The sequence below is a fragment of the Ictidomys tridecemlineatus genome, chromosome 15 (assembly GCF_052094955.1).
Source record: "Ictidomys tridecemlineatus isolate mIctTri1 chromosome 15, mIctTri1.hap1, whole genome shotgun sequence".
Taxonomy (NCBI): Eukaryota; Metazoa; Chordata; class Mammalia; order Rodentia; family Sciuridae; genus Ictidomys; species Ictidomys tridecemlineatus.
The window spans coordinates 12,809,901-12,821,872 of record NC_135491.1 but is presented as its reverse complement, the minus strand read 5'-3'; the positions used below and the strand labels follow the sequence as shown (position 1 = coordinate 12,821,872).

Below are 11,972 nucleotides of genomic sequence, written 5' to 3'. Positions count from 1 at the left end.
CATCTTTATTTAGGGCAGCTTCCATCTTAGGACACTGGCTAGGGCCTCGAAGCCTAACATCAAGGTATCTACAGGTCTGATACTGCCACTGCCATCAAGTAGGGACATGCCTGCTTCCATCTATAGAAAACAGCCAGGACCTGGAAGACCATCACCAAGGTCCCTGTAGGTTTGGTTGCACCAGGTATCCCTGTTAGCCTACTTCTCTTGATTCCTCTTTCACTCTTCCTGTGATCTAATACTGCTATATTCTCACCTCTTACTTCATCAACCCCACATCCTACACCCCAGCCCCCCACTCTCTCTCTTTGTCCACCATTAGAAACTGTAGCCCCTTATGCAAACCTACTATTTATATTATAGATATTAATCAAACACATCATTTCTGTTTATTGAGAGAAAACTGATTGTTTGAATAGGAGCTATATGGTTTAAGATAGCAGATTATTTGCATTGGGTGCTGTAAATATTGATCTCTCCCTTAAAGGTGAGGTATTGGTAACCTGCAGGGACACTACAAGATTGTAGGGTAGAATACCTCAGATCCACACTACTAGAAAGGTAGACACATAGACAACATGAAAAACAAGAGAAGAAAGTATCCCAAACAAACCACGATGCCACAATAATAGAATCCATTGACAGCACAGTAGATGAAAGGTCAGAGAAGGAGTTCAGAATGTACATAATTAAAATGATCTGTGAAGCAAGGAATGATATAAGAGAGCAAATACAGGCAACAATTGATCACTCCAATAAAGAGTTCAGAGAACAAATACAGGTAGCAAAAGATTACTTCAAATAAAGAGGTAGAGATTCTGAAACAAACAAACAAACAAACATTTCTTTGAAATAAAGGAACCAATAAACAAAATTAAAAATTCAATAGAAACATCACCAACAGATTATATCACTTGGAAGACAGAACCTCAGGCAATGAAGACAAAATATATAATCTTAAAATTAAAGTTGAACACATAATGAAGATGGTGAGAAACCATGAACAGAACCTCCAAAAATTATGGGGTAATATGAAAAGAACAAATATAAGAATTATCAGGATAGAGGAAGGCACAGAGATACAAACCAAGGGAACACATAACCTCTTCAATGAAATAATATCAGAAAATTTCCCAAACATAAAGAATGAATTGGAAAATCAAATATAAGAGCTTACAGGATACCAAATGTACAAAATTACAACAGATCCACACGAAGGCACATTGTAATGAAAATGCCTAGCATACAGAATAAGGATAGAATTTTAAAAGCTGCAAGAGAAAAATTTCAGATTACATATAGGGGGAGAGCAATTCGGATCTCAGCAGATTTTTCCACCCAGACCCTCAAAGCTCGGAGATCCTGGAACAACATATACCAAGCTCTGAAAAAAATAAAAATATAAAATAAATGGATGCTAACCAAGAATCTTATATCCAGCAAAATTAAGCATCAGCTTTGATTACAAAATAAAAACCTTCTATGATGAACAAGAGTTAAACAGATCCCACCCTTTGCAGGTCTCACAGGCGTCCTCTCCACTGTGGAGTCAGATGGTGTTCTGTAGGGACAGGGGCACCTGGGCTGAGACCCAGTTGGAGACGTCGAAGAAATGAGGAAGCCTCTCCTACCATGTGATTTTACCATCTCATTAGAAGATGCTCCCAGGCACACCTGCTCCAGGAGTCCCAAGCCCAGGGTGAGTCCTGGTCAGGATGAACCCCAAAGCCCTGAACACCCACCCCCATGCCTGCACCAGCCCCTGCAGGCCTCACCCTTCTGGACCAGTAAACACCACCCCCTACCCAGGGAGTGGCCTTCATCCAGCATGACCAGAGGATTTCTAGACACATGTAATGTCATTGGAGTGAGAACCACAGCTTCTCCATAACAGGCCGGCCTCTGTCCTCCCCAAGGTCCAGGCTCTCTCCCTATCCTATGGGTTCTGGGAACTATGTACCTCTGAGCCCCAATTTGAAGGATGGTGCCCCAATGTGCCTTGACCCTATGAGGGACAGCTGGGCACAGGTGGGCACCATCATGGACAACTCCGGATGTGCCCCATGCACTGGAGCTATAGAGGGTCCCTGGTAGAACTGCTGGTGGGTGACCCTTTCCACACTGTAGACTTCAGATCATCAACTACAGAGCTGATGTGGTGACCTCCATCCAGACTTGTCCCCAGGGAGCACATGACACCCACCAGAGAATAGTGGTGGGTCCTGCCCCACAGAACCTGCTAAGGTAGAGTTTTTCCAGAGAAGTTGCAGGACAGGGGTTGGGAATTTACCTGGACACCAGATGCTCGTGATGTGGCTCTGAGGCAAGGCAGAGCTCTTGCCTAGCATGTGCAATGCCCTGGGTTCTGTTCTTGGCCCTGAAAGAAAAGTAAAATATATCAGGACAGAGGACACTCAGGACGGCCGCATCTCTTAGTTCCAACCCAGGTGGGTGACTGAGCAGGCAGCCCTCCAGCTGGCTCTCACTGTGTCCCTCAGGCTCCTCCCCACCCCCAGCACCCAGGACTGACCACATCACCAGAGAAGGCCTGAGACAGAGAGCTCAGAGAGAAATGGACACACGGAAGCCCTGGGCCCCTGCTGCTTGCCTTCCAAGGGCATGTCCTGAAGGCACTGTCCAAGAGCGGGTGCCTCTGCCCAGCCTGGCTCTGTGGACAGTGCCTGTGCCCTCCTGCCCTGCCCAGCCCACTCCCTGGGTCCTTCTCCAGGTGCCTCTAGACAAACCTGGTGTGGCTGTGCCCCTGTGAGGTGTGTGGAGGGGCTGAGTCTCTGGGGCATGTATCTCAGAGCCACGTCATGAACATCTCTGGTGTCCAGGACTGGAGAGGAGGGACGCGGCTCCAGCTCCTCCATGTGAGACAGGAAGTGCCAATCCTGGGTTCCCTAAGTGCTGCATGGGTCCTTCTGGAGGGAGTCAGGCCTGGTCACCCTGCAGCAAGACCTGGGCCAGGCCCTCCTGTGTCAGTGCACCCTGGAGTCTGTGTCTGGGGAGGCCGATGCTCTGTTCCTGGGACACCAGGCTCCGATGGGACACTTCCTGCCTGACCTTCAGGATGCAGGCCCCTCAGGCCTCAGTTCTGCATGCACAGCAAGGGTCTTTCTACCTATAAATAAAGTGTGTCTTCACCCTGCTCTGACCCCTCCTCCTCCTCCTAGTCTCAACCACTGGATAGAGTCACAAATCAGTCATCTCAGAAGCAAGGAGGCCCATCTTCCCCTCTTCCTGTCTCACAGAGCCCTTCCAGATCCTTCTCTGACAGACTCACAGGGCCCTTGTGGGAGATCTGGGCCTGACCACAGGAAGGGTCGTGTCTGCTGGACCATCCAGGGAATTCAGATGGTGGCTACTGTACCGATATGAAGGTGCTGAGGGGAACCACCTGTGGCCAGGCATCTAGCTTCCCTGCTGGGAGGACAGCAGAGCTCCAGACACGGAGGTGACCTGGGGGGATGGACAGATTCCACTCAGGGAGACCCCCACAGAGGATTTCTCCAAGCTAACAATCAGGGTGTGCCCCACCTGCTTTAGGACCTGCCCTAAAGGGGATTTGGCCCCAACAGGTGGAGTCATACTGAGGGCCACAAACAGCCCCAAGTTCTGGCCTTGCCATCCAGCAGGACAGAAGTCTGATTGTCCCTTCAGTGCAAATCACTGGGTTTGATTCTCCAAATCCCAGTATTTTTGGCCTCCTTGGGGCCTGTGCAGTCTCCAGAGGATGCCAGGGCACCGGGAAGTCACATGTTCCTCGCAGATCCATCCTTTTCCCCCGACCCACATCAGGAGCCATAAACACACAGGGGAGAGCAAACCCTCAGCACCTGGTGCCTGGCACCGGAACTTTTCAAGGCTGAGCGCCCACACCTCCTCCTGAAGACCTCACTCTCCTTCCCTCAAATGCACACCCTCCCCTTGTATTTGAGGGAGACCCTAAATGCACTCTCCAGCTTCACTTCCTTTCAGTTGACTTTAAACAGCACTAATTTTGGAGTCACACTCTGGAGCAAGACACTGTTAGCCTCCCAGTAGCTCCGCTCTAGAGGACAAGGATAACCAAACTACCCTGGGGTTAAAAGTGTTCTCCAGCAAAAGTTGAGGTTCTTTTAAAATTGTTTTTTCCTCTTCTGCCTTTTATGATATATATATTTTGTTTTTTTAGGGGGGCTTTTGGGATCCAACCTCAGCATGCTTAACCACTGAACCACATCCTCAGCACTTTTTATTTTGAGGCAAGATCTCACTATATTTTGGGGGCCTTGCTAAGTTGCTGAGGTTGGGCTCAAACCTAGGCTCCTCCTGTCTCAGCCTGCACAGTTGTGGGGATTACAGGTGTGCACCACTGTGCCCAGCTCTAGTTCTGTTATCTTAAACATTAGGTCAGCTATTTATGAAAAAAGACAGAGTCTAATCAGTAACTTTTCTCTAGAGTTACAGACCCCAGAACACTTGGTGACTCTCAGATAACAGTAGCACATGCTTCAGAGAAGCAGACCACTGCTGGGCCCAGTAGCAGGTTCCTGGAATCCCAATGGTCCGGGAGGCTGAGGCGGGAGGTCACAAGTTCAAGGCCAGCCTCAGCAACTTAGGAAGACCCTGTTTCAAAATAAAAAAGAAAAAGGGCTGGGGATGTGGTTCAGTGGTAAAGCACCCAGGGCTTCAGTCCCCAGTATAAAAGGAAAAAGAAAAAAAGAGAGAGAGAAAAAAAAAAAGAAAAGCAGAGCACCACAGGATTGATAAGCCCCTAGCACCCACGCTGTCTGAGACTAAAGAGGTATTTCATTAAAGTCCCCACCCAGGCCCTGGGCCTGTGACCGCCTACCCCCGCCCCCCACAAGGTGGCTTTCTCAGGATGGAAATCCCATCTGCTAAGTTGCCAGCTCTCGTCAATAATGCTCTCTTCCCCTTACTGTGTCTCCCAAGTTGCTGTCCTCCATAGACGGCAGCTGAACTGGGCCTTTCAGATCCACGTCACTGTGGGGTAGGACCCCTGCAGAGTGGAGGTGAATGAGAGACGGGGGTCCACACAGAAGCAGGGCCATGAAGCACGTGGGTGGGGCTCAGCAGGAGGCAGGTCACAGAGGAGGAAAATTAACACTCAGGTCACTACAGACTGAGGGTTGACTCACTGGAGGTGATTTGCTTGTTTTTGAGGTTCTGAGGACAGAACCTTGGTGCATGATAGGCAAGCGCTCTGCCAGGGAGCTGCGACCCCAGCCCTTGAAGGTTATTTTTGAAATTCTTCTGAACTTGGATCACGTAAACAAATGTTTGTTCTAGTTGTCTCGGGACATGACCGCCCACATGATCATCTTCCCTGACTCCTCCCTTCATGGGCAACAGCTACAAATGTTCCAGGAGTCTAGATTCCGGTCTGTGATATGATTTCTTTTCTCTTCATTGAAAGAACAAGAACTCCCAGAAGGACAGAATATTCCACACCTTGGAGCAGGAGAGATCTGAAATGGCCTTTGATTCTCATCCCCTTGTGTTTTAGGTAACCCAGAAATCAATGACAAACTATGGAAAGAAGGAGACTCCTTCACCTGAGAAGACATCTACAAACCCTTCAATAACTGGATGTCGTGGTGCATGCTTGTAATCCCAGTGGATTATCAGGCTGAGGCAGGAGGATCACAAATTCGAGGCCAGCCTCAGCAACTTAGTGAGGCTGTAAGCAACCTACAGAGGCCCTGTCTGTAAATAAAAAAAAATAATAATAAGGACGGGAGATGTGGCTCAGTGGTTAAGCATCCATGAATTCAATCTCTGGTACCAACAAAACAAAACAAAACAAACAAACCTCTCAAACATTTGGGAAGTCATTGAATACGACTCAGCTCCCATACCAAGCCCAAAAGAACAAACACAAATGGAGTCAATTGTACAAAATGAAACAGATCAACAGAGCAGTCTACTCATGTACAATGGCCGAGTGACTGTTGGTTACAGCCCTGGAGCTTCAGTGGGTCACAGTGTCAATCAGTCTGTCCTGGGCAGCCAACTGGTTCAAACACAGGAAACCAGCCAGGCTTCGAACCTCTCTGCGGTCTGCACACCTCACTTCCATTTTCCACCACAAACCACGCTGGGCCACGTGGCAGCCCTGGGGTTCTTTGAAGCTGCTGGTTCTGAGCACGGCCTGATTCCAGAAACAGGTTCAGAAGCCAGTTACTCTCTCTAACCAAATTTGTTGTAATTGTGTCTCTGGACAAACCTTAGAGCCAGCGCCAGACTCACTGATCACCATGAAGACTGGGCCTCAGTGCAGAGGTCAAGGACAGGGGCAGAGCCACCCGTCAGAGAAGGACAGCAGAGGACAAGGCAGAGTCACAGGAGGGCTGGTGAGGGGCACCATGGTGGGGGGCAGAGCTTCCTGAGGAGACCTGGGCCTCGGAGAGGGCAGCTCCAGGGACCTGGAGAGCCAGGCTCACATCCCTGACCACAGCCCACACAGGGGAAGCCAGTGCCCGGGCCTTTTCTGGGGTGACTCTGAGGTGACCTCAGGAATGTGGCACTCAGCAGGTTCCCTGCATACACTGTACACAGAGGGGCCTCCAGAGGACACTCTTCTTGTGGCAGATCTGGACACAGCAGGACAACATGTGAGCCCTCTCTGGTGAGGCAGAGCTGACTCAGGTCACTCCCCTGCAGTCCACCCCCTGCTCCTGTCTGGTGAGTGGAACTCCAAGGTCAGTGGCCAAGAGTCTGGATGTGTCATCTAACATGGACAGTGTTCCCAACAGGAAATGAACATGAACAAGAGTGGCCCAACCCACAACAGGAAACACTATTTATTACAAGTCCTGCTTGTTTGATTCTTGCATTTAAAGAAATATCTATTAAAGACTCTTAAAATCCCTTAGCCTCAGGTTGCACGTTTGCACAGGGTTCTCTCTCTCTCTCTCTCTCTCTCTCTCTCTCTCTCTCTCTCTCTCTCTCTCTCTCTCCCTACCCTCAGGGTACCTGCAGAACCATGGACAGCACCAGAAAAACATCCAGAGCACACAGCCAATAACAGGCACGATGCCCCTGGGCACTCAGCTCATGGACCTCTGTGAGGACTGAGAACGGGGAGAGCTGTGGGGTCACTGGGAGGGTAGGGCAACAAGAACCTGGGTTCTGACATCCAGGGAGGAAGGAGCACTATTCCCAGCGGAGAGCACATCTGTCTGCAGCAGCTGCACATGCAGAGGATCCCTGGGCCAGGCTGATGGTGCTCCCAATACCAACGTGCATCAGAGTGTGGAACCTGAAGTCTGTGCCATGCATGCATAGCACTGAGGTTGACAGTGACATTCAGGGGAACCTGCAGCTCCAAACCCCTAAACGCTCACATTTCCCATTAAATTCCCTATTCCCTCAGCACAAGCCACCTGCCATCTACACTAGTAATTTTAGTCGTTCCTGGGTCCTGTCCACCCCAGTCCCTGGGTCCCTAGCTCTGTTCAGCTGTTGCCACCTCCAGGGGACTCACTGATAATCAAGACTCAGGGGCTCCCGTTGCTGGTCCCTCAGCCCACCAGGAAGGACTCTGCCTTCAGCTGGCCTTTTACCCTGGTGTGGACAGGGGTGTAAGGCAGCCACTCAGAAGACCTGGTGGGGTAGGAGAGAGGTGGGAAGCCACACAGAGCTGCACAGTGAGATGGGGACAAAGTGCTGGTGTAGGACCCAGGGCCTCAGCTGTGAGGGTGGCTGTGGCGAGGAACTCAGGAAGGGAACTGAGGAGCACAGAGGTGGGAAGTTCCTGAACATTTGCAGGGACAAGGCTGGATTCCCAGAGGCCCACTCTGACCACTGTCAGCTGCAGCACTCAGAGCCTGGGCGCCTCCTGGCTGCCCATCAACCAAGAGCTCCCACCTCCATCTCCTAACTCACCTGCTTCCTCCACTGTCTGACTCTAGGGGAAGGTTCCAGACCCTCCTCTGCCCTGCAAGGGGGTGGTGGGAAGCCCAGTCCCCTACAGACAACCAGCAATGGCCCCTGCTGAGGTGAGTGGTCAGGACCACCATGCCCAACCTCCTGGTCCCCACTCAGGGGTGACAGTGAAGCCCAGAGACCCCATGCTCCCTAGGGCCCTGATGGACATCTGTGCCTGGTGACTGTCACATCCCTCCTGATTCTTCCAAGTGAGCATACCCTAGAAGGTCCAGTCTGGAATGTTCCACAGCAGCCCTGCTGACACCTATTTACACATATCCCAGGTGACACAGCCTTTAGGGATACAGCCATTTCCCCAGTGGCCATATGGGTAGAGACATCAGGGCCTTGAGTGTCCAGCCACTGAGTCTGGGACCTTCCTCCTCCCCACTGACCAGAGCCCTGGAGTTGGTTACATGTGCCCACGCCTCCTATGGGAGGTTCTTCCCTGGGGTCCCTGGTGCCTTCCCAGGGGCTTCCTCCTGGGAAAATCTGCAGCTCAGCTCAGGACTTGGGGATGGGACAGGAAAAGCAGCCAGAGGACAGCAAGGCTCCCCTGAACATGGGGAAGAGCCTGCTTGCTCTCTGGAGGACATGCCAAGGGCAGTGAGGCTGATGTTGGGCAAAGGGCACCTTTGGAGGATGAACCTGAAGATGCAAGGGGAGGGGGCTGAGGTGTGGGAGAGGTGGTGAGGGGTAGGAAGGAGCTGGGTGAGGGGACACTCTGGGGAGGCCAGAGAAGGGCGCAGAGCAGGGCTCCCCTCTCCTCTCCACTGACACTGGGGCTGGTTATCTGTGGGGGGCTGTGTGCTGTGGGGTGTTGAGCACCATCTGGGAGTCCACCTACTAAGTCCAGTAGAACCCCCTCCCCTGAGCTCTGACAATCAGAAGTGTCTCCAGATGCTGCCAGATGTCCCCTGGGTGGCAACATGGCCCCTGGTTGAGACTCACTGTCTACACCAACCTCCAGTGACTACTTAGCAGATGAAATCCTCCCCAATTGGCAGGAGACCTGAGTGTAAGAGGGCAGAGACTGACTGGTGCTGGTCACTGTCAATCACTTGTCCCTGGAGAAGACATGATTCAAGGTGATGGCCGCACACCTGCCTGAACCCCCACAGCACTGTGGGCTTCCCAAGGGTCAGTAGCCACACATCAGTGACACCTGCTGGGTTTCATGACACCGTGGACACAGGGAGCACTGGGAAGAGGAAGCCTGCGATCCGAGTTCACATCCAGCACCTGGACAGTCCCTGGGCCACTCTCACCACCTCAGGAGGCCTCTGAGCAAAGACGGCAAAGTCAGTTCTGGGTTAGGAAGAAAGGTCTTAGTAAGAGGAAAGGACAGCACAGGAATTTCTCTTCATGTTCCACGTTGTAGACTGTGGATCGTTCATTAAGTTGACTCAACCCCAAACTGACCAAGTGGCTGGACAGAGCTGGGGTCTCACCAGCCCCTGGGCATGCAGCACTCTGCTGCCCCAACTCTGGGCCCACTCTGAGCCACAGGGGCCTTCGCTGCTCTTCTTCAGGGGGCAGGTGACAGGGGAACCTTTAGGGTCCTCACCATTCATCTGTCACCTCTCAGGCTCTGGGCGATTCTGTTGTCCACTCTTGGATCTGATGTCCTTGTTCCAGACCTCTGCTCCTCTCACTCATCTTGACATCATCACAGGCCCAAGTGCCCTCTGCATGTGATCTGAAAGGACAATTCTCAGGGACTGTTCCCTTCACACGACCCTGAACAGACCTCCACCTGGGGTCCCAACACTGTGACCAGCAGAATTTGGACCATTCTGGGTGGTGGGATGAAGGGGAACCAAGACACTTTCCAGCTCTTGGGGGGAGTGTGAGCCTCCTCTCACTGTGTGCAGGGGTGACCAGTGGACAGGGACACAGAGCACCTCATTGCTGTGCAGAGAGGGTGAGCCACAAGAATGTATGGCAGCTACGTGGACAGCACAGTCCACTTAAGTCCACATTGTGTGGACAGCTCTCCCATCTCCTTAAGAGATAAATTGCAAAATGTGCATTCACAGGCTTCTAGAAGAACAGAACACGCATCACAGTTACTGGAACTATTTTCCTTACAAGTGCGTTCTGCTAATTTTTAAGGTGATGGAGGGAGGCCTTTCTGTTCATGCACCATCTACAGCATTGTGTTCTGGTGGAAATGACTAGGCTCTTCCGCTTTGAATTTGTTATGTTACTAAAGGCAACTCCTACCCATCTTCAGGGCCAAAGACTGTTCCTGCTACAGCTGGTCACTCTCCAGGGATGTCCATGAGCCTGGGATATCCCCATGTCTATAGGGGCCCTGACTGGTAGCTGAGGGACTGGACATGAAGGGTTTCACACTCTTTCATTTTTTTTTATTTTTGACAATTCCAGTTCTCCCTGGAGTCCTGCCTTCTCTGCCTCTGCCTCTGCTCACAGGTACTGGGAACTTCTGGAAGCTGAACCCCCATTGGAAAGCAGCCACCTATGCTCAGGTCTGTTGGGCACTGCCTGGTCCCACCCAAGCACCAGGAGCTCCTTGGGCCACATCCAGCTGTGGGAGCAGCTGCCTCACTGTGTTATAGGGGAGATGTAGCTGGGTCCCCCCAGATGGGTGCCAGCAAAAAGACATGGGGAAGGACTTCCATGGAGCAAAACTGATGGCACAGGAAAACCAACTCTGACATTGTCCTCATCCCAAGAATGCCATGAGTGGATCAGAATGTCCACTTTCATGTTTGGACAGGGCGATCCTCATCATGATTTTGTAGCAAAATGGGGTCAGAATCTGTCTTTGAAGGTAAAGAAGTGGCTGGTGCTCCTCTCAGGCTTAGTGCAGAACTCTAAAGGTTTTGCACAAACTCTGCCAACACAACTGCTTTATGACCATGACCAGCTTGTCCACGTGCTCGAGGGACAGACTAGCAGCAACTCCAAGAAGAGCAGGTTTAGCAGAAACTCTGCACAGAGAAGAACAATGGCAGGAAGATAAGCTGCCCCAATCCTCTGAGCTGTTGGGAGAGAAAGAAAAATGCCCAGGACACAAAATCCTCTGCTTCTGGAAAGAGAGAGGGAGAGGCCGAGCAGGGGGAGAAGAATCCCGAACAGACCCACCTCAACAGCACCTCCCAGCAAGCAGGAGGCAGAGGGCAATGGATCCTGACTTGTAAAGACTTTCAGATGTGACAATGAATTTAATATTTAAAACCTAAAAGTATTTACCATAAAAGACTGAACTTGTTTTTGTAAATGAATATTGATCCATAGGCTTTTAACAAAATTACTAATAAAGTAATGAGTGAATGAGTTTAAAAACAAAGAAATTGAAGTGAAAGAATGCAAAAAAATATTTGCAAATCATACATGTGATATGATGGTTTCATGGTAGAATAAATAAAGAACAGGACAAACGTGCAACCAAAGAATAACCTATGTTTAAAGGAGGTCAAGGAGCTGGGCACAGTCCTGGGCGTCTGTAACCCCAGGCATCCAAGACACGAGAGTCCCAAGTTTGCAGCCAGCCTGGGCAACTGTCCCAAAACAAAAATAAATAAATACATGTAAAGGCTGGGGTGTAGCTCAGAGGTACAGCGCCCTCAGATCAATCCCAGCAGTGAAAGAGAAGGGGGACGGCAAAGGCTTGGAAGACCTGTCTCCAGAGATGTTCCAGTGGCCAATAAGCACATGACAAGATGCTCAGTGTCATCAGTCACTAAGGAACCAAATATAAATCACAATGACACCTCACCCCACACCTTCCTACATTCTCCAGGGACTCTGAAGAGCTGCAGTCACAGTGGAGAGCACTTGGGCACTTCCTGCCAGAGCCAGGCAGAAGCCCATCCACCCAGCACTCCCACGGCTGGGCATGTGCCTACGGGATGGGAAACAGGGACTCCAATAGCTCCCCCAGGCTAAGGCTCGCCACACCATTCTTCACAACAGGCAGGTGTGGAAACCCAACCCCGTGTCCATCAACAGAGGAATTCATAAATAAACATGGCTTATAAATATGTTGGATTATTAATCAGCCATGAAAA

The 11,972-nt window shown here is 50.8% G+C and overlaps 1 long non-coding RNA gene across 1 annotated transcript; it reads left to right on the top strand.

The window, feature by feature from the left end:
* Nucleotides 1–539: 539 nt before the first annotated feature.
* LOC144371049 (uncharacterized) lies at nt 540–6,876 on the top strand. Its single transcript, XR_013431209.1, has 2 exons — nt 540–1,699; nt 5,513–6,876. It is a non-coding gene; the product is annotated as an uncharacterized LOC144371049 (long non-coding RNA).
* The last annotated feature ends 5,096 nt before the right edge of the window (nt 6,877–11,972 follow it).